We start from the raw sequence: 18760 nt of genomic DNA, 5'->3' as shown, positions 1-18760 counted from the left end.
TTTTGGTTTCTGATCTAGTCAAAAAATATGGACCTGAGAACCAGTTATTGTGCTTGAGGACAGCTGCTAGTAAATGTCTAGTTCCATGATTGGCTTTATTTTTATATGTACTGATGTCATGCCACTGTTCTGGGCATGTGGACTTTCTGATGTGTGTCATTCTGTTTGACACGTGCATAGGGGTGCAACAAGTCAAAAAACTCACGGATCAGATCGTTCCTCGGATCAGAGTCACGGATCGGATCATTTTTCAGATCAGCAAATAATAATTTAATTTGCAAAAACCTGTGAAAATTCCACGACCATATAGTTTCCACTGTAATATCCACAATCTCCTCCACTGTAATATTGGCTGAGTATGGCTGGGTACGGCTGAGTATGGCTGGGGTACGGCAGAGCATGGCTGGGGTACGGCAGAGCATGGCTGGGTACGGCAGAGCATGGCAGGGTACGGCAGAGCATGGCAAGGTATGGCAGAGTATGGGCTGGCAGGGTACGGCAGAGTATGGGCAGGCAGGGTACGGCAGAGTATTGGCAGGCAGGGTATGGGCTGGCAGGGTATGGCAGAGTATGGGCTGGCAGGGTATGGCAGAGTATGGGCTGGCAGGCTATGGCAGAGTATGGGCAGGCAGGCTATGGCAGAGTATGGGCAGGCAGAGTATGGCAGAGTATTGGCAGGCAGGGTATTGCTAAGTACTTCAGGGTATGAAGGGATGGCTGCTTCCATCTGATCTCTCCCCTCCACTGTACAGATTAGTACAGAGAGGGGAGAGAGGAACCGGTGTCATGACATGACCCCGGTTTGTTTACAAGTGATCGCTCTGTCGGAGCGATCACAGTGTAAACAGCCTGGGTGTAGAAAGATGGCCACCGCTTCGGAGCTAGGCCGAAGCCACGGCCTTTCCTAAGGCCAAGACCGCGGATCGCGGCATGTGCCGATACGAGCGGGGTGACCCGTTCGGATCGCGGATCGGTAACAATCCATTCCACCCCTACACATGCATGCAGACAATGTGGCAGCACAAAGCTCTAAGTGTGGGCCAGTGTGAGTGGGACCTGGAGCTGGTTTGGACATTTCTATAATAAACTAAACATAGCTTTTGTCTTTCAATGTCCATTACTCTAAGGTAGGCTACAGCTAGTATAGCCATAGTGGATGCATCTGAGAATACGCACAATTCTCAATTTGTGGCAGACAGAGAAACAGGGGCATATGACCTTTGGGTGATGAGTTGTTCAAGCTCTATCAATGAGTCCCTCCACGACTTCCACTGCATTTCTTTTCCCTCAGGTAGACTTGTGTCTCATTCACTTTGTTCAATAGCAATTTCTCTCATAAGAGCCTTTCCTTGCATGGTGATGGGGGCTACAAGCCCTAAGGGGTCATAAAGGCTGTTGACCATGGACAAGACACATCTCCTTGTGAACGTTTTCTCTTCTCTGCTTACTCTAAATGTGAAGCTGTCGGTTTTCAGATCCCAACAGAGTCCTAAACTTCTTTGAAGGGGTAGTGAGTCTATTCCTAGATCCAGGTCCTTGAGGTCTTTTGCATGGTCCTCTGAGGGAAACGCTTCTATGACTTTGCTGCTGTTAGAAGCTATTTTGTGCAACCATTACATTATACTATGCTAACATCCCTCTTGTTCTTTTCAGGATGTTCTTTGAAGGGGTAATGAGTCTATTCCTAGATCCAGGTCCTTGAGGTCTTTTGCATGGTCCTCTGAGGGAAACGCTTCTATGACTTTGCTGCTGTTAGAAGCTATTTTGTGCAACCATTACATTATACTATGCTAACATCCCTCTTGTTCTTTTCAGGATGTCGATAGCCTCTTTGTTGCTAGAGACAAAAGCGAGTCCATCATCCACATAAAAATTGCTCATGACGAACATCTGTGCCATGCTCTTCTTCATCTTCTTGTGCTGCTCGTCTCAGGTTGTAGATAGCTACAGCTGGAGTGGGGCTGTTCCCGAACACATGTACCTTCACCGTGTATTCTGTGACATCTCTGTTGAAGTCCTTATCTTCATACCACAGAAAACTTAGGTAGTCTCTGTGATCTTTGTGGACAAGGAAACAGTAGAACATTTGTTGTACATCTGCTGTTACTACAACATGTTCTTTTCAGAATCTGATGAGGACTCCAAGGAGTGTATTATTCAAGTCGGATCCACTGAGGAGGACATAATTTAGGGAAATGCCTCCATGCTTTGCACTGGAGTCAAATACTACTAGTGTCCTGGTTTCTGGGGATGATACACTCCAAATATTGGTAAGTACCAACATTCTTGTTTTTCTTCCAGTGGTGGTGCTTTTTCAGCTTGACCACTGTCGACGATCTTCTGCATGAAATCATGGAACGGTTCCTTCATATCTGGCTTTCTGTCCAGAGTGTGTTGCAATGAGGTAAAGAACATCACCGCTTGTCCTTTGTTGTTGGGAAGGTGATGTCAGTGTGAACGCAATGGTAGTGGAGCTACCCAGCTGTTTGACTCATCCATGAAGACTTCTCTGTCCATGATCTCAACAAATGGTGCTGGTTTGTCATCTTGCGCTCTTTCAAACACTTTGCAACCTAGCTCATCTGTATTTTCAGCTAAGGCTATAGCCTCCATGCAGCTCTGAAGTCTCTGCCATTGTATTGGGTTGACTAGTCTCTCTTATCTGTATCCTGTTGGTACAGGGGCTAAGACATGATGTGCAGCCAATTTTCAACATGTCTGTTTTGTGGACATTCACTTTTTCTGGCTTGTGAGCTCTGTCCAGACATACATCACCAATGATGACCCATCCAAGGTCAAGACATTGTGCAAATGGTGCATTGTGTGGCCCATTGTACTTCTCTCTGACCCTGTGCACTCTCTTCCTAGTAGAAGGATAATTGCAGCATCTGGGTCAAGTGCTGAAATATTGTCTCTTATTTGTGTCAGATGAGTTGTCCCATCTAATGACTCAATGGTGTAGTTGTTTGCTCTCCTCCTTGACGTCTCCATACCATGTCTTAAAAGTATAAGGAAATTAACTTCCTCTGTCAAATGACTGTTCTTTCCAGAGATCTGTTACTTTGCTTGTCTAAGACTGCATACATTCTGATTGCCCACTCTCTGAGGCCTGCAGGATACACCTTGACTAAAAATATCTTGGAGCATGATCTAGAGCTAAATGTCTCTGTGCAGATCTCAGTGCACTTTGAGGTTATTTCTGGTGTGGCACTCTCTTTTTGCTCCCCACTATGATCTTCTTGGGTTGCCGGGTTCTCTGTTCTCCATGGTGCTGACCCTGGGTGCAGCGCAGACAGATGCTTGTCATTATTGCATTCTTTGCATCGTATTGCTTTCACACAGTCTTTTGCAAGATTTTGAGTTGAACCACAGCATCAGAACCAAATGCACTTGTCTTTAAAGAGGAAGGCCAGCTTAAAAAAAATAAAATAAAAGTCAGCAGCTGCAAACACTGTAGCTGCTGACTTTTAATAAGCAGACTTACCTGTCCAGGGCGCACGCGATGTCGGCCGCCCAAGGCTGACCCATCCCTTGGCTCTCGGGTCCCGGCGCTGCCATTCCAACTAAGAGAAACAGGCAGTGGAGCCTTGCGGCTTCACTGCCCGTTTCCTACTGCACATGCGCAAGTCGCACAGTGCTTTGTGAATGGGGCACGCCGTGTTCTGGGACACACAGTTCCCAAAACACACAGCGCCCCATTCCCCAGAAGACGCCGCACGGAGGAGAGAAGACCGAACATCACCGCGGAGTAGGAAGAGGCAGATTAGGACGATATGCCTAGCAACAGGCATTTCTGGTAAGTTTAAAAAATAAAAAATTTTCATTTTTTTTTTCAGATTTTTTGCAAAATTTGAATGTACTTTTGTTTTTCAGGGTGGCCCTCCACTTTAAGACAAGACTTGCCTTCCTCTATTGTCTTGCTTCTGAAACTGCAACATTTTCTCAGTGGATGAGGCTTGTTATGTAGTGGACACTGTTTGTCTGGGTCCTCAACTTTCATTCCTGAGATTTTAGCCTGGTTGGCTTCAGATTTAGATGGTACTTCTGTCTTTTGTACAGACACTGTTTCTCTGCGTTCTTTATTATGCACTGATGGTTGTTTCTCTGTCATTACGGAGCTCAAGCCTCCCATGTTCAAAAAGATGAAGCTTGGGTCATTGCACATTTTAGCTTGATTCACAATAAACTTGGCGAGGAAGGAGAAAGGTGGAAATGCCACCAGATGATCTTCCTTGTATTTTGATGCTTGCGTGATCCATCTTTCCTGTAAGTTGTTAGAAACCTTCTCGATTACCTTGTTGACTCCACGTGCTGTATCCAAATATGAGAGGCCTGGCAGGTATCCACCAGTTTTGCTGCCTCCAGCTTTAAAAGTATGTCTCCAAGCTCTTTCAGCTTCTGATCAGTGTACATGGTTGCGTGCAATTGCACATACTCATAGGTGCATTGGAGTTCTCTGTACTGTTCTCTCATGAGAACCTTGGCTTCAGCTAAGGCTGCTGAAGCAGTTTTTTCTTGCTTGGTAATATGTAAAGATGCTATCGCCTCTGCTTTTCTTCTAAGTGCTTCAGCTTTACTTTTAGCTCTAATCATATGATGTTCTTCATCTATGCAGCCCTGTTTTCTTATAATTTAAGCTTCACGTATTGCATAGGAAGCCATTGCATGTGTGGCTTCTGCTTTTGTGTGGGCCCTGGCAGCTGCAACACTGGTGGATGACAGGTTAGAGCAGCTTGAATGTCTACAGCTAGTGAGCTTGGACCTAACAGCTTCAGCAATAGGTGATGTCCGATCCGATTGACTAGAAACTCCAGAGCTTGTGCAATGTGACCTGGTCCTTGGCATAGTGTATGTGCTTTCTTCTGCTTGTGTATGCTGAGGAATGACCGGTGTAGTATCTTGGTCTGTGTGCTGCATGATTAAACAGATTACTTCTTTTTAGTGTCTGTGGCTGTAGAGATTAGCTGATGATGAGTAGATTGAATCCACTCTTCCAAAGATTAGGCCTGCTGTGTTGTAAGTATTTTTACTGTTCTGCCCTCACTATGTGTTTGAAGTACAAGGCTTGGCAGACAGCTAGCAACTTCCCAATGAAGACACAGGAGGAAGGGCTAACAGTTGTAATCTTTACTGAGAATTAGTTTGTAAAAGTGCAAAACACAAATTATACAAATAAGAATTAGCATTTAGCATTACATTACAAAATGCAAATAGTGGCAGGCATGCTATTACTGTTAAGGCAGCTAACAGAAAATGAGGCCTAGCTGAAATAACTCCCTAACAGAAAATACTACCAAACACACACACATAAAAATGTAGTTGAATTAGTAGAACATACAGTATACTAATTAATTGAAAATGAATGATGGCCTACTTACAGGCTTCCAAGGCCAGTTTTAAGAAATAGTGGAGTTCTTCTGATGTTTCCTAACTGTAGAAGGGATTGGTCAAAATGTCTGCTGGGCAGGAAGTGGGTATACTATACTACAGTTCCTGTCAGTAATGGATGTCAATTTAAAGCAACAGTAAGATAATGAATACATACTTTATGGGGATCAGAATAAGGGGTACATTACATAATATTTTTACCCAAGATTCACACAAACTAGTGTGAATCTTGGGTGAAAACAATAATAGACACATATAGACACAATATTTATCTAAAAGAAAACATAAATATATAAATAAATAAATATATATATATATATATATATATATATATATATATATATATATATATATATATATATATATATATATATCACTTTTTTTTTGTACTAACCATAAAGAAAATAATAAAGAACCATAAAACCATAAAGAAAATATCTAGAAAACGAATATATATTTCCAGCACTGAGTCCTAAATAAATATAGTAAATGTTGATCCCAGGCAGAAAAAAAGCAAGCTATTGTCATTGTCAGTGGATGGTCAGGTGTGAAAACTCTCAATCACGTCATTACAGAATCTCTGAGAGGAGATGTCGCAGAGAATTAAAGGTCATCCTGGATCAGAGGACATCTATTATAGCACCTAAACAAAAATAGCTTTGCTAGGACACAGGATGCATCACCCGTTTCAGGAAGCTACTCTATTCCTTGTTGTTTTATTAACATAAATCTGCATAATTTATATACAACAGACCCTTTCCATGAATTGGAATAAAACCAAAAATGTCATACATGTTTTATAAATTCCAGACTTCCTTTATATTTAGTTCGTGACTTGGAAGTGCAAGCTAATTAGAAGAGGCAGGGCGTGATGTATGTCCTAAGGATAAATTCTCGGCACTGTTTTCTTTAATTTGTCAATGGTATTAGACTTCATTACCAGAAGCCAAAGCCAATTATGTGCAACATATTTCAGAATGGCTAAAGAGATTATATAACAAAGGAACGGAGAAAGGGACAAGGGTACAATGTGGCTCAGGTAGAGCTGGATAATGTTTCATATGTCTGGTCTCTATGAATTTCCTTAAAGTGTAACTAAAGGCATTTTTTTTTCAGTTTTGGATAGAGTGCCAAATTATAAGAATGCTTGTCAGATTTGATTGCTGTCTGTGCTCCTGTTAAGGAGATTCACCCTCTCTATTTGTTCTATATATCATTATAATTGAAAGTGAAAGTAAAAGAAAATCCCAAATTTTGGGTTGTCCCCAGAAAAGTAATAGAGGGAAAATCTTCCAATGGGGACACTAGTTCTGGTGACTTGGGGACCCTAAGGATTTCCCTTAATTTTCAGGGATTTCCTCTCACTTCCTGTTTGACTATGCTACAGAAAGTGAAGGGAAATCTCCTGCAGATGGCCAAAATATATCTGACAGGGCAGTGGCGTCTGGTCGGGGGGGGCGGCAGACAGACCTGACCACAGACATTCCCACAGTCGTTTCAAAAAAAGTTTTGCCTATAGTTCTACTTTAACTAATCAAGAATTCTAAACTACATAAAAATGGACATAATAACAGGACAGGTAAATATAATGGGATGTCTCCCTCTCAGCTTTTCAAATACATGAAGTGATTAATACCTCTGTATTGCACACTGCATCTCAGACATTTCTAATGTTGCATGAAGTGCTTCATACCTCTCAACACATAGTGCCTAATACCTCTTGTATTTTATTTGGAACTTTAATCATTCTATTACAGGTAGCACTTTACATATCACTTCTAAATGCAGTGGCGTATGTATCTAGATTACACATTGGACTCCATGCTGTATTCTTTGTTACATACAGAGGCGTGCCTCTGTGTAACATACAATACCTAATTCCTTTCTGTTTCATACAGTGCCTTACATCTCTCTGTTAGATTAGGTGCCTCATTCATCTGTTCCGGGCAGTTAATAAAACTTTCAAAGATTGAGACACAAGGGAAGTCCATGCTTAGGTCTTGCTCCAACACTAGAGATGGGCCGAACACCCCCCTGTTTGGTTTGCAGCAGAACTCCCAAACAGGGGAAAAGTTCTGCTCCAAACGGCAAACCCTATTGAAGTCTATGAGAACCGAACAGGAAAAATCTAAAGTGCCCATTTTGAAGGCTTATTTGCAGGTAATTGGCCATAAAAGGGATGTAGTTTATTTGGCATTAGGTGGCAACAAATGAGTTAACCCCTCCCACTACGCTGGAGAAGATACATAAGAAGATACATAATCTTGGCTCTCAACTCTTAAGCTGGCCATCCCCTTATAGATTTTTTTCATGTAGCCTACAGGCTGAACAAAAAAAATCTAACTGATTCCTCCATCCATTCTCTACAGCGTGGATGGAAAATCTCCCACTGCAGCTATCGGATTTTCACAGCTACCGCTGTTGATTGTCAAAATACCTGCAAAATAACTACATGTAATTGGATGCAACCATGGTTTAGGTTACAATTTTTCGGCCCAGCTTCTTTAATTTTTCACTTGAGGGATGTTGGGCAGGAGGCGACCAACAGGGCCAACTACTTTTTTATTAGGAGCTGGCCAAAATTCATATGGTGTATGGCCAGCTTTACGCCTGGCATCTTACTTGCACTGGAAAAGTGCCACAGACTATGCACATGAAAAATATTCGAAGGTCCCGTACACACGATTAGAAATTCCGCCAGCAAAAGTCCAATGAGAGCTTTTGGTCGCAAAATGCGATCGTGTGTATGCTCCATCAGACTTTTGCTGGCGGAATTTTGGCCAGCAAAAGAGTAAGAGCAATTGGAAATTCCGATCATCTGTACAAATCTCGACGTGCAAAATTCCTACGCATGCTCGGAAACAATATGACGCATGCTCAGAAGCATTGAACTTAATTTTCTCGGCTTGTCGTAGTGTTGTATGTAACCGCGTTCTTGACGGTCGAAAGTTCAGAGAACTTTTGTGTGACTGTGTGTATGCAAGACAGCTTGAGCGGAATCCCGTCAAAATTTAGTCGGAAAAATCATCAGAGCTTTTTCCGACCATAAATTTGATTGTGTGTACGCGGCATTAGAAGAAAGGCAAAGCATGTTTTTTTTGTTTTTGTTTTTTTAGCAGAGCTATACATACAGAGGCATAATAAGTATAATTATCTCTGCTTAAGCACAAAATCATGTTTCTAGCTACAAACTAAAACAGAGGTAAATTTGTACTCATCAGGTCCTGATACAGGCATGTGGATTGTCTCTGTAATATTAGCATGGACACATCCATATTAGCCAATATACATTAGCACATCCTTATTTGGTCAATGACGTTGCTGGGTGGCCCCTCCTTCTTGTGATGTCATTGATCAAACAGTGATGTGTCCATGTGTGATCAACTACATCAACCCTCATGGTGTCATTGACCCTGCCCCATTGTTTACGGGGGAAAAAATTGGACGCTCCGCTTATTTGGCTACTCTGCCCCCCCCTTTTGTGAGGGAGTGGGTACCTGGTTTTGACAGGAACCTGCTCCCACATCCGGCTGAGTTTTCCATGGCGAACTTATCTGGAAGTTTGGCCCCCCTCCTCCTTCCCCACAACCGGCCCAATTAGAGAGCACAGCGTACTTTGCACATGCGCAGTAGGGAACCAGCTGTGAAGCCGCACGGCTTCACTGCCAGTTTCCCTTAGAGGAGATGGCAGCACCCGATAGTCCACTGAAAAATTGGCTCCGGAGAAGACACCACTGGATTCCTGGACAGGTAAGTGTCCAAATATTACGAGTCAGCAACTATTGTATTTGTAGCTGCTGACTTTTAATTTTTTCTGCAGGAGCCTGTGGCTCCTCTTTAACCACTTGCCGACGGGGCCATAGCCAAAAAATCCTAATTTATGCTCCACCCCAGGCTCATCCATTCATCCGTGGCTCATCCATCCACATTCATGGTCAGCCATGCTTCATCCCTGGCTCATCCATCCTCATTCATGCTCCATCCCTAGCTCATTCAAGCTCCATCACTGGATCATCAATCCTCATTTATTCTCCATCCCTGGCTCATCCATCTATCCATGGCTCATCCATCCACATTCATGCTCATCCATGCTCCATCCATGGCTCATCCATCCTCATTCATGCTCCATCCCTGGCTTATTCATGCTCCAGCCCTGGATCATCCATCCACATTCGTGCTCCATCCCTGGCTCATCCATCCACATTCATGCTCCATCCCTGGCTCATCCATTCACATTCATGCTCCATCCCTGGCTTATCCATTCACATTCATGCTCATCCAGGCTCCTTCCCTGGCTCACCCATCCACATTCATGCTCATCCATGCTTCATCCCTGGCTCACCCATGCTCTATCCTGGCTCATTCATGCTAATCCGTCCCCATTCATGGCTCATCCATGCTCATCCATGGCTCATCCATGCCACATCAGTGATTATCCGTGCCACATCCATACCCCATCAGTGATCATCCGTGCCACATCAGTAATCATCAGTGCCACATCCATGCCACATCAGTGCTCATCTGTGCCATATCAGTGATTATCCGTGCCACATACATGCCACATCAATAATCATCCGTGCCACAGCCATGCCACATCAGTGATCCTCCGTGCCTCATACATACCCCATCAGTGCTCATCCATGCCACATCAGTGCTCATCTGTGCCACATCAATGCCTTATCAGTAAACATCCGTACCGCATGCATGCATCACTGCTCATCCATGCCACATCAGTGATCAGCCATGCCACATCCATGCCACATTAGTGCTCATCCAAGCCACATCAGTGATCATTCATGCAACATCCATGCCACATCAGTACTCATCCATGCCACATCAGTACTCATTCATGCCACATCAGTGCTCATCCATGCCACATCAGTGATCATCAATGCCACATCCTTGCCACATCAGTGCTCATCCATATCACATCAGTGATCATTCATGCCACATCAGTACTCATGCCACATCAGTGCTCATCCGTGCCACATAAGTGCTCATCCATGCCACAACAGTTCTCATCTGTGCCACATTCATGCCACAGCAGTGCTCATCAATGCCACATCAGTTCTCATTAGTGACAAATCCATGCCAAATCAGTGATCAACCATGCCACATCATTGATCACCAGTGTCACATTCATGCCACATCAGTGTTCATCCATGCCACATCAGTGTTCATCCATGCCACATCAGTGATCATCTGTATCACATCCATGCCACATCAGTGACCATCCATGATACATCAGTGCCACATCATTGCTCATCCATGTCACTTCAGTGCTCATCTGTGCCACTACAGTGCCCATCTTAGAACACCTGATGGTGCTCCCTGTATGTTGGGCCTCTGTATGTGGCCAGGCTGTGTAAAAGTCTCACACATGTGGTATTGCCATACTCAGGAGGAGTAGCAAAATGTATTTTGGGGTGAAATTTTTGCTATGTAAATGCTATGTGTTAGAAATATCTTATAAATGGACAACTTTGTGTAAAAGAAAATGCGTTTTTATTTTCTATACACATTTTCCAAAAACTTGTGGAAAAAAATGTTCAAAAGACTAATTTTGCCTCATAGATTATACGTTGGGGTGTTTACTTTCCAAAATGGGGTCTTTTTTTGGGCGTTTCCATTGTCCTTGTGCTCCAGGGCCTTCAAAAGTGTAAGAGGTAGTCTAGAAATTATATGTGCAATTTATGTCCCTAGAACGCCTGATGGTGCTCCCCATATGTTGGGCCCCTGCATGTGGACAGGCTGTATAAACGTCTCACAAACTTGGTACCGTCATGCTCAGGAGTAGTAGTAGAATTTATTTTGGGGTGTAATTTGTGGTATGCATATGCGTGAGAAATATGTGAGAAATAGCTTGTTATTATGACAATTTTGTGGAAAAAAAATCTTCATTTTGTAAAGAACTTTGGGGAAAAATTACAACTTCAAAAAACTCATCTTGCCTCTTACTAAATAATAGGGATGGGTCAAATGACCCCCTGTTTGGCTTGCACCAGAGCTTTTGAACATTGCAAAAGGTTGGAACTGAATAAAGAACCCCATTGAAGTCTATGGGACCCGAAAGTGAAAAATCAAAAGTTCCCATTTTGAAGACTTATATGCAAGTAATTGGGCATACAATGGTTATGGGAGTCTGGGTACTGCTCTGGGGGACATGTATCAATGAAAAAAAGTTTGTAAAAATGCCTTTCAATATAGTGCATGGGGGGTCCCCTTAGTTCACCTGTAAAGTGGAACATCTGTTCTATGTATACAAGCTGCTGCAGCAATAATTGCATTTAATTACATTTTCCCTGCAAGCTTTCTTTATTTTGTAAGAAACGGCTTGGGGAGCCATTCTGTATGATGAGGCCACAATGTAGTGCACTGGGAACAAAATTTGAGATTTGTTTGATAAATTCTGGTGTCTATACTACAGATTTTGGATAGAAGTAACGGGTGAGGAAAAATTGTTTTTTGGGTGTCGGTGGCGCCTTCACACCATAACCCTATAGAGGTACTCTTGATGAAAGCAAGAATTGGCCTTGCTGTCAAAAATTGCAATGATATGCACCTGTCAAACAGGTGCAGAAAAATTGGGTTTTGGGTGTTGGGCCCATGAAACTACACCAAAAACATTCTTCCAGATTAAATCAACACCCACAACACTAGGCAGCCTAGAAGTCCTGCAGAGATTCCACATCCCAAAAACACTTAATTGGCGACATTAGCATCAGGGGCTTCATAGCTACTGGTAATCCAGGACTAATTCATTTTGATAAAAGTCAGACGGTCCATGGAGTCTGTGGACAGATGCGTTCTATGATCAGTAATAAAACCTCCAGCAGCACTGAATGTCCACTCGAAAAGCATGCTGGATGCAGGGCAGCCCAGCAGCTCAATAGTGTACTGGGCAAGTTCTGGCCAGTGGTCTAGTCTCATGGCCCAGTAATACAGTGGATCGTTGACTGGAAAGCCTTTCTTTCTGTTTTCACCCATAGATAATCGTCCACCATGTGATGCAGATGCTGCCGATGGGATGTGGAAGCTGACAGCCTTGGGCGGCGGGACTAAAAAAATTCAGAAATGCATCACTTAGGCGACTCTCTCTTGACCAACAGAAGCCTCAAAACTATGTTTTCCATGACACTGTAACCTACCAGAGTTGGGAAAAGCATTCGATAAACTCCTCTTTAAGCTGTCCTCAAGAGATTTTATCTTCTGCACTCACTGTTGGGAGGGGATGAGGTCTGAGACTTTCCCCTTATAATGGTGATCAAGGAGGGTTGCCAACCAATAGTGATCCTTTTCCTTTACGCTACGTATTCTTGGGTCCTTTCGCAGGCTTTGAAACATGAGGGAGCCCATGCATCAAAAATTTGCAGAGGCATGAGAAGCAGAATCCTCGGGGTCACTGATGATTACAGTATCTGGAACTGCCTCCTCCCAGTCATGTACTACCCCCAAGGGTTCTGGGGATGGGAAACCATGTCTTACTGTTTGACATATGTCTTCCTCTGCTTCAATGCCTCCAAAACTGCCAAAATCATCCTCTTCTGTGTTCTGTGGCATAGGAACCATAGTATCTGCATAAAGTGGGCCTTGAGAGGAAAGGAAGTCCTCCTCTTCGTCCCACTGCTCTGCCTAAAATGCCCTGTCCATAATTCCACACAGAGTCTGCTCTAGCAGGAACACAACAGGTATTGCGTCACTGATGCATGCATTGTCCCGGCTCACCATACTTGTGGCCTCCTCAAATGGTGACAGTACAGTGTATGCATCCTTTATGAGCAGCCATTGGTGTGGGGAAAAAAAGCAGAGCCAGCCTGAGCCTGTCGTTGTGCCATACTGTACACAAGTACAGGTCGTTGACAGCCCTCTGCTGCATGTGCAGTCGCTGCAGCATTGCCAAAGTTGAGTTCCACCTGGTGGACATGTCACAAATCAGGTGGTTTACGGGCAGGTGGAATTCCCGCTGAATTTTAACCAACTGAGCACTGGCTGTATATGATCACCTGAAATGGCTACAGACTTTTCTGGCCTGCTGTAGTAGCTCTTCCAACCCTGGGTACCTATTTAGGAAACACTGCACCACCAAATTGTGGACATGTGCCATGCATGCAACATACGTCAACTTTCCCTGTCTAAGGGAAGACAGGAAGTTTGTGCCATTATCCCACACCACCATTCCTGGATCCAGCTGACGTGGCGTGAATCACCTCTGGAGAGAGAAGATTTACAGGGGAAGGATTCCCACTGAAAAGAGACACAGGCGGACCATGCTGCTTAATAAGGGATACATTTTATTAGAAAAATATATTAAATACAAAAAGGGCCAAGACCAGGTACCCACCACCAACACCAAGATCATATTAAAAATAGACGTCTGTTTAAAAGCAGCTGCATCACGCTTCAACCATGCATGCACACACCTATAACCAGGCTATTGTTAATTAGAGTGGGTAATATTTATGGATCAGACTGTTGATCTTAGGGACATGCACAATGCGAAACAAAGTCCGTCCTGTCACTAGGTTTAATTAGAAACCCTTTTAATAAAAAGAACCCCTGTTGAAGGGTGGTTGATTGAGCCAAGTTGCTAATCCAACGGAGACAGCTTTAAGTAGGATTGTAGCAAAATATAGCTGTCAGTGTGGAGAGATCATTATAGTCCACAGTTAATATCCAGTCCAAAGGCACAGAAATACAGTTTCCTAGAGTGGAATTGCATGTATTCACAAGCTTTAACTGTTGGAAAAACAATAGCTCAATGACGCTGCTGTGAAGCTGGCTAATACTGTCTGAGAGGTAACAAACAGCAGGAGGCAAAGTAAAAGGAGGCAATTAAAGCACCCGATCAGTCCTGTACTATCTTTCTCCGGTCTGGGGGGCTGTATGTGCCATCCTGTATGCTCCGTTTGTTGAGCGGGGTCCGTAGGGCTCCAGTGAGCAGTTTGCTATCAGCACTGTGTAAGTGTCAGGACCTCTGGGCCACTATCCGCTTGTCTCAGCTGAGATAGTCGCCTCTGGTTTCAAGCGATCAACTGAGCATGCACAAGCGAGATGAGATATGTCATCTACGACGCATAGAGCGTCTCTGTCGTGATGCCAAATCCAACATGTTTCACCAGGAACTCTGTTTTTTTCAAGGATAGGAGGGGCATGAATTGTGTTTCTATTTATACTGCAGTTAGTACCTCCCACTTTCAACTCGAGGTTGCTATATAAAGAATTACCACTAGATGTCATCTCCCATATAGAACATCACACTCTATCTTTCTCTTCCACTATTCAGAAGAACTCAATTATGGGTATACATTTACAGACACAGATCAATACGTTTTCAACAAAATTAAACTTAAAAATAGAACAGGTTGACTTAATAGATGTCTCAGATAATAAAGATATAGAATCAGACCTATATAACGATAGAAAATATAATATAAAGAAAACAAAACAAAACAAAACCACCTCTGGGCCTGTCCCTGCAGAGCTGCAAGAATCTCTGCTCTGGCATGGTTCCTGTCCCCTACACACACCAGCTAAAGACTGCATGGCACCTTTTAGCCTGACTCATTGAATAGCCCTTTGAATGCTTTGGAGGTTCTTGAGGTTCATAGGACAATTCAGCAGAGGAGGAGAAGGAAAAGGAGGGGGTATAGCTGACAAATCTGGCATCATCACAGCTGTATAGAGACGTGGGGACACAACAAGCTGCAGCACTGAGCCCTGTCCTGCATCCTTCCGAGTTGCAAGCAGAGTTACCCAGTGTGCTGTGAACTAAATATATCGTCCATCCCCATGCTTGTTGGACCACGTGTCAGCAGTAACATGGACTTTGCGGTTGACTGCCTTGCCCAGCAATGCCACAACATTGCCTTCCACGTGATGATAGAGAGCTGGAATGGCCTTATGTCAAAAGAAATAGCAACTGGGAACCTGCCATTGTGGTGCAGAACATTTGGCAAATTCACGTAAGGGGGCACAATACACCAGGCTGAAAGGCAGAAGTTGTAGAGCCAGCAGTTTTGCATTTAGATGCTGGGAATGTGGGTGGCAGGGACTCTATTTTTTTCCCGCTGCAGCAGATGGGGGCAGAGAAATTTGCCGGCTATAGTCAACAGCTGGTGGTGTGCTGCTGGCAGATGTGCTGCAAGGACCTGGGACACCCTGCGCTATACCATCAGTGCCATGGGAACGTCTGCCTCTCCTTGCTGTCCTCCCAAACAAAATGTCATAAAGATGTGTAAATGTGTACGTGGATGCATTTTAATATAATGGAAAGTGGTGTTTGTTTCACTTTAATTTGAGTATTCATTAATCACTACACAGACACACTCCACGGATACACTATAATATACTGCAATATACTGCGTCAAATGTGCAGTGACGCACAGAACTATATGGCGTTAAACTTGCAGTAACGCAATGAAATATAAGCGTTACATTTACAGTAACGCAATAAAATACACTACAGGGACCTCCTGTAGAGTAAACTGGAACGGCTCCCATAGAGATACATTGCATTTTACATGCCAATGTGACTTTGAGTCTCACAAGTCACATCCTAAGCCGCACAAGTGTGAAAGGGGCCTAATGCCTAAAACCAAGGCAGGGAGCTGTGGTCATGTGGCAGTCAACATTAAGGCAGGTCTTCTAGACTTAGAAGCGAGCTGCAATCACGCTGTAACTCCTTGCTCCCTGTGTGACTAACTTACACTGATTACATCACAAACAGAGTAGTGCAATGTTTCGGAGCTGCACAGGACCCCTTAATCAGGCATGGAAACAGCAGGAAACAGCAAAACATTGTGACATTAAGCTCCTGGCTGGCTATGTTAGCATGGGGAAATGAGCTAAGCCAGGGGAAACAAGTGCATAGATGAGCAGACACATTAACCCCTTGTAGGCACCTGCCTACAAGAACCTGTAGTGTAAGGTATTTTTTGTATGTTTCATACTATATATTTTTTTTTAGTATGCTTTTTCTGAATATTTTGTAATCAAGAGTTTAGGGGTTCCTGGATAAGCAAGCCTTATATTTTCATGCAGGTTCTGCTATTATGTCCCTCATGATTCCACATATTCTTGCAAAAGTATTACTTCTACAAACAAAGCTTTTCAAGGCAGGCTCACTGCATTCTCAAGAGAGCCTCAGTTGTGACATATCTAATAATACATCGTTTTGAACAGTTCTATGAATTTTTTTTCAGTGCTATTTAATTTAATGCCTGCAAAATGTGGCAGTTAGATACTTTCTAGGGCTATTGTACCAAATTTTCATAAGGTTATGACTAGAAAATCTTAGTGAAAGTTTGATTTATCTCCCACTGAGCATAAATACTAATAAGTGCAGCTGCATGGCTGTCATTGAGAATGTACAACTAACGCCTTTATCCCCTATGGTGAAAACCTGATTGTGTAAAGGCTCATGCCTATGAAGAATCAGGTACTCAATATTCTATTGACATATGTACTCAATACTCAAACAAAATTACAGGGACTAAAAAAACATGGCTTAATAATAAATGCTTGTCCAGCCATGTGGTTTATTACATTGTTATCACACTCCTTTTTATATAGTATGTGATGTATCATTGTATATTCTTTGAACAATTATGACTCAATAGCCTTAATGTCTCTATTGATTGCATTCTAAAACATACTTTTCAGATAAATGGAGCGATCACATCCTGCTTTAAGATAAAATACTATTTGCAATCAGATATATACAGTATTATTATTGTGTTTTCTCCAAATGGCACAAAATATTATTTAGCATATTTCCAATTATGTTGTTTACATTTTTTTTTTATTCCTTTTTTTAAGATACAGTTTCTGACTGGCCATATAATGTTTTGTCAATTCCAATCTTGGAGGATGTTATATTACGGAGTGCTATACTCTTTCCTTGTACACCCTTCACTATGCCAGATGGAAACTGCATGTAAACTATAGTTATTGATCAAAGTAGTCTTTTATTTATAATAGTATTATTACTACTAGTCTATTATAGCAGATGATCTGATTTTGGTATTAATCAACTGGCTAGGTCATGGGTGCTCAACCTGTGGCCCTCCAGCTGTTGCGAAACAACAAGTCCCATGAGGCATTGCAAGGCTGACAGTTACAAGCATGATTTTTTAAGATACAGTTTCTGACTGGCCATATAATGTTTTGTCAATTCCAATCTTGGAGGATGTTATATTACGGAGTGCTATACTCTTTCCTTGTACACCCTTCACTATGCCAGATGGAAACTGCATGTAAACTATAGTTATTGATCAAAGTAGTCGTTTATTTATAATAGTATTATTACTACTAGTCTATTATAGCAGATGATCTGATTTTGGTATTAATCAACTGGCTAGGTCATGGGTGCTCAACCTGTGGCCCTCCAGCTGTTGCGAAACAACAAGTCCCATGAGGCATTGCAAGGCTGACAGTTACAAGCATGATTCCCAAAGGCAGATGCATGATGGGACATGGAGTCCCGCAATAGCTGGAGGGCCACAAGTTGAATACCCATGGGTTAGGGTATTCGTGTTAATAATATAGTTTTTGGAACAAATATTTATTGTTTTACTGACACTCTGACTTTAAATTAATGGAATGGAATAGTTTGTTTATAAAAAGATTATGTTAATTTTACAATACAGGACACAGATTTTGAATCATAGACCATGGGTTATATGGTGATACATCAGGTGACTGGACACCAGAAAAAAACTTGACTGAGACCAGCACCTAGTGTACACATTTAACCCTGCCCACTCTGTGAGGCTTCACTTTTTTGATAGTGTCCTTAGGTGAGGGACAACTTCTCTTGTCAGAGAAGATTTTTTTTTTTTTTTTTTTACCAGCTTTCCTTTTATTTTTCAATAGACACTTATATCAAGATCTGACTGCATATTGGCTTACAACTCATTAGCAGTATCTGGTTTGGTAATCCTTGATGTACATCTTGGGAACCATACCCGGACCACGCAACAGTGAGGCTGGCCTGTAATGTTTGCTTTGAGCACTGGATCCTCCATTTGGTACTTGCTTTAGTACATGGTGCAAAAAGTAAGTAACCACAGGGTGCTATACAGGTTCAGGGTTGTGGTCCATTCCAATGGCACTGAAGCCCCTTTAGGGTTATGCCCTCATGTTGGGCAAAGCTTGGACCCTGGACAGGACCAGTGCCTAGGACAAGGTAATACAGGGTTTCCTTGGACCTTTACATAGCGATTTTTGGCTACATGGGTCTTGTTGGATCATTACTTGGATTTGTAGTACATTCTAGATTATATCCTTTATCTTACAAGACAGACAGTTTTGAAGGCACGGGTTATAGGGTAATCTACACATTGAGTGTTTTTTGCCTTAGCTATCATTGTCT

General features: G+C 42.7%; 1 protein-coding gene across 1 annotated transcript in view; it reads left to right on the top strand.

The window, feature by feature from the left end:
- RNF182 (ring finger protein 182) overlaps nucleotides 1-18760 on the top strand; it is a 101474-nt gene that overhangs the window by 33766 nt on the left and 48948 nt on the right. The window lies entirely within an intron of this gene.

The sequence above is a fragment of the Lithobates pipiens genome, unplaced genomic scaffold (assembly GCF_037356315.1).
Source record: "Lithobates pipiens isolate NorthernLeopardFrog02 unplaced genomic scaffold, aLitPip1_a1.2 Scaffold_19, whole genome shotgun sequence".
Taxonomy (NCBI): Eukaryota; Metazoa; Chordata; class Amphibia; order Anura; family Ranidae; genus Lithobates; species Lithobates pipiens.
Note: the sequence above shows the minus strand (reverse complement) of the source record. Positions and strands in the feature narration are given on the sequence as shown.